Source organism: Musa acuminata, chromosome BXJ2-6 (genome assembly GCF_036884655.1).
Source record: "Musa acuminata AAA Group cultivar baxijiao chromosome BXJ2-6, Cavendish_Baxijiao_AAA, whole genome shotgun sequence".
Classification (NCBI taxonomy): domain Eukaryota; kingdom Viridiplantae; phylum Streptophyta; class Magnoliopsida; order Zingiberales; family Musaceae; genus Musa; species Musa acuminata.
The window spans coordinates 3,032,203-3,037,171 of record NC_088343.1 but is presented as its reverse complement, the minus strand read 5'-3'; the positions used below and the strand labels follow the sequence as shown (position 1 = coordinate 3,037,171).

Below are 4,969 nucleotides of genomic sequence, written 5' to 3'. Positions count from 1 at the left end.
AGCTATCTTGCTCCTCTTCCTCCCCTATAAAAGAGGGGGTCGGACTATTTATTATTCATCATCAGTGGAGAAGGGGAGAGGAGTCCGACAGTGGGAAGATTGAGAGGAAACTTTATTTCGAAGAAGGTATATCTTCTATCTTTTATCAATTTATTATATATATAATATTAGTCAAATGATGATATTAAGGTTTATAAATTTTGAATTATATAAAAAATTTTGGAATTAAAATTATCTTAAAAGTTGTATGAATAAAAAGAAAATCATGTATAATTAATAATTTTAATAAAAATTATGATATTTTACCATCATTCTTTAAGTGGATTTAATTAGTTTGGCATACTTATTTATTTGATCAATAAATTTTATGAAATTCATGTTTTTGCATTTCAAATCAAATTATGTTAATAATTAGGTAACTTAAGAATATATAGGGTAATCCTTTTCGAGGATTAATGAATTATTAAATATGATAATTGGATATTTTTACCATTCAGGAAGAAATATATTTCCATTTAAACATATCGGTTGTTAGGAGTACGAGATGAGTTTTTTCCATCATTATTGAGAGAATATAATACTCATCTCTAGATAAATATCTCTTCATCCGTTATCTATCGTATATCATCGGGTTTTCGATGTATGCTTATATTAGTTGACGATTATGTATGTGATCGAGATATATTATATATAATCGATATATAATTTTATTTATTAAATAAAAATTATTATTGTTTATAATGGTTCATAAATTTGTATTTGACATATGAGTTTGAAGCATATTTGATTTATTATCATATCATATGAAAATATAAATATGTAATATATATTATTTTATATTTATTTTCGGATCAACCTACTTGAATAAAGGAAACTTTTTTTAGCACGGCCAAGTAACTTTAGTTCATAAATTATATTATTGTAAGTACATGAATATTAAATTTAATGAAAATTTTGCCTCTGTAATTATGGATTTCAAGTGATGATTTATTTATGATAATTGGCGTGTGACAGAAGAAGAGAAGGATTTAGCCACAGAGAGAAGAAATGGCAGCGGAGAAGTGGCATTACAATGTGGTGTCGCTGCTCTCCGGAACGGAGAGGGACTTTCTCATCCGTAACAATGGCGAGAAGGTACTCGAAAGTCTTCCGTCAATTACTAATAATTGTTGAGCTTCATGTTAGGATCTTGTGGGACTTGCCTATCAATCTATTGCTACAGAAAGTTAGAAACTTGTCGAATTTGCCTATCAATCTAAGCTAGCCTCGATTTAGTAGATTTTGTTGGAAGCAAGAACTAGTCTTCCATGCTCGTCGGACAGTATTTGTTTGCCGTTGAGATCTCCACCATGTCAAATGGATGCTTTGTCTTCGTCAAGAGCAAAGAGAGCATCTTTTGATCCGTGGTAAGGGACATAAAGCAATAGGATACATCAAAGCCTGACGGGTTGAGTTTTGGATGAGAGATCGAGAGAGGTGTAGGAGGGAAGGAAAAGGAGGAGGATAAGATGAGGCGAACTGCATATTGCTAAAATGCCAATCTTTCCCTATTTGAAGTATGGAAAATGCATGGCAACTTTAGATTCTCACTGACAAGCTGTGATTTGTTCAGGTAGCCATCAGCAGTCTTGACGGGAAAAAGTTTGGTCTCTTCTTGTCGGACAACTGTTACGAAAGAATCGTCACTGATGATCTGATCAAAGTATACAATCAGCTGTCCTCGGAGGGCCGCGATTTCGAGATTGTCTTCGTGTCATGTGATTCATGCGAGGAGACCTTCAATAGGTACTTCTCAGATATGCCATGGTTGGCAGTCCCATTTGCGGACTCCGACACACGCGAAAGGCTACATGATCATTTCGGCAGTTTCGAGGAGTATTATCCCGCTCAGCTTATCATCTATGATGCCGCTATTGGCATGGTCGTTAACGAAGAAGGTCTCCGAGCTGTGGCAAAATATGGTGTAAACGGGTATCCATTTACTGTTAAGAGGTTCTACGAGTTGGAGGCGGCTGCTAAGAAGGAACGGAGTCTTCGAAGTCTGTTGGTTTCGCTGTCCCGGGACTACTTGATCTCCAATGATGGATCCAAGGTAATCGATGATCTCCTTGTAGGAAGAGAATTAAACTACATTCTTGATCCACCAGCTTACTACCACCATCTAATCTACGCTAAATTGAAGCAGGTTGCCGTGTCGGATCTCGAAGGAAAGATTGTGGCTTTTTACTTCTGGTATAATATTCCTGATAAATACGGCGGTCCCAATAAGTTGACTCTGGTGCTGGCTGAAATCTATAGGAAGCTTAAGGAAGCCGGGGAGAGCTTCGAAGTTGTGCTGGTGCCATTAGATGATGATAAATCATCCTATGAACAAGGCCTGGCAAGCATGCCATGGCTCGCGATTCCTTTCGAAGACGAGGGCTGTGAGAAGCTTGTCCGCTACTTTGAGCTCTGGCCCTTCCAATTACCAACCGTGCTTGTGATCGGTGCCGATGGGAAGATTATGCTTAAAAATTACGATAGGCTCATCTCCAAGTATGGAGTTTTAGCATGGGAAGCATTCCCGTTCTCTAAGGAGCAACTGGATTTATTGCCAGAGAAGGCAAAGGCCGCACAAACACTGGAATCTCTTCTTGTTGCTGGGGACCTCGATTATGTCATTGGGAAAAAAGGCTTGAAGGTAATGAATTGAGCATATAGTGAATCCACAGCTTGGTATTGTCAATGGCTAAGCCCTCATCATTGTGTTTGACAGGTTCCAGTGAAGGAGCTTGTTGGCAAGACCATCCTCTTCTTCTTTGCAATGAGTGATTCGTTTCATTGCCAGAAATTTCTTCCCAAGCTGATCGAGGCATATCACAAGATCAAGCGCATGGACAGTGCTTTCGAGGTGATCTTCGTCCCTATGGGCTATATGGATTCGGGTGCTTTTGAGTTCTTCTTACGCATGCCTTGGTTGGCGGTGCCGGTGGATGATGAGAGAATAGGATCTTTGGAGAACACTTTAGAAGCTCATTACGTCAACACCCTGGTTGTCATTGGTCCTACAGGTCAAACGATCAAAAAGAACGCCGCAACTTCGTTGAAGATGTATGGAGCCGATGCCTACCCGTTCAGTGAAGAGAGGATCAAGGAGGTAGAGATGGCACAAACACTGGAATCTCTTCTTGTTGCTGGGGACCTTGATTATGTAATTGGGAAAGAAGGGTTGAAGGTAATGAATTGATCATATAGTGAATCCACAGATGGGAATTGTCGATGGCTTAATCTCTCATCATTGTGCTTCACAGGTTCCGGTGAAGGAGCTTGTTGGCAAGACCATCCTCCTCTTCTTCTCGATTCGCAGGTCCGGTACATGTCGTGGATTTCTTACCCATCTGATCGAGGAATATCACAAGATCAAGCACATGGATAGTGCTTTCGAGGTGGTCAACATCACGATGGACAAGGATCAGGATTCCTTTGAGGAGTTCTTCTCCGGCATGCCTTGGTTGTCGCTGCCATTCGGTGATGAGAGGAAGAAATCTTTGAAACGTACTTTCCAAGCCGATATCATCTACCCCTCCCTGGTTGCCATTGGTCCTACAGGTCGAACTAGCACAAGGAACGCCATGCATTCGTTGGCGACCCATGGAGCCGATGCCTACCCGTTCAGCGAAGAGAGGATCAAGGAGTTGGACCAGAAGATAGACTAGATGGCAAAAGGATGGCCTGAGAAGAGGAAGCATGAGCAACACAAGCATGGGAAGTTGGAGTGGAGCTGCCTGCATGGCCTGTATATGTGTCGTGACTGCCACAAGATTGGAAGTGGATGGTGCTACTTGTGCTCCACGTGCGGTTTCGGTCTCCACCCCAAATGTGCACTGAAGGAGGAGAAAAAGGAAGAGGAAGAACATGATGAAGGATCTGAGTGTGATGGAGAGGTTTACAACGATTTCGAAGATTCTGAAGATTCTGAAGATTCTGAAGATTCTGAAGATTCCGAAGATTTCGAAGATTCTGAGGATTCTGAATAAGAATAAGAATATGTAATGCAATGGTGTTTGTGTTTTGATGGGAAGAGCTTTAGATCGATGCAATGAAAGTAGCCGCATTATGATCGTCAACATTTTTTGTTGACGAAAATCTTTTCTTATTTGCTCCATACGATCAATCAAGCTTCATAATAACAACACCAATTCAACAAACATATTTGAGCCACAAAGACCAAAGAATAAAAATGTATCTTTGTTTTGAGCTATTATTTTCGATCTTCAATTTGTAAACTTATTTATTCTTGAGTGCTTTATTCTCTTTAGACAACTTTATTAAGTCGTATGTGTGGTTCTCAAGCAAGGATCTCATCTCTTCTTGCATGGCTTTAACTCACTCATTCTTATGCTCATGTATAATAGCTTCTTGGTAAGTTTCTGCCTCTCCCCCATCAGTAAGCATAACATACTCATGTGAAGGATATCTGGTAGATGATTGCCGCTCTCTAGTGGATCTTCTCAATGGAATCTCAATTGGTGGTGGAGGTGCTTGTTCAGTTGGTTCAACATTATCAACTGTAGGAGTATCATCACTGGCATTCTCATCACAATCTTCTTGTTTATCTCTCCCATGATCATCATGAACTACAAGTGAAGGAACTGGACCAAAACTCCAAGGAATATAAACAGAGGTTTCTGGCTTCTCAATATTATCACCATCATTAAACAATTGGTCTTTAAGAAATACAGCATCTCTGCTTCTAATAATCTTCTTATTCACTGTATTTCATAATTTGTACCCAAACACTTCATGACCATATCCAAAGAAGATACATGTTTTTACCTTATTATCAAGCTTGGACCTCTCATCTTTGGGAATATGAACAAATGTTTTACACCCAAAGACTCTCAAGTGATTATAAGATGTATCTTTTACTTTTCATACTCTCTTTGGAACATCACTTTTCAGAGGAACTGATGAAGAAAGATTTATTAGG

The 4,969-nt window shown here is 39.4% G+C and overlaps 1 pseudogene; it reads left to right on the top strand.

Annotated features, from left to right (window-relative positions):
* Nucleotides 1-1,018: 1,018 nt before the first annotated feature.
* LOC135613521 (probable nucleoredoxin 1-1) lies at nucleotides 1,019-4,016 on the top strand (annotated as a pseudogene).
* Nucleotides 4,017-4,969: the final 953 nt, after the last annotated feature.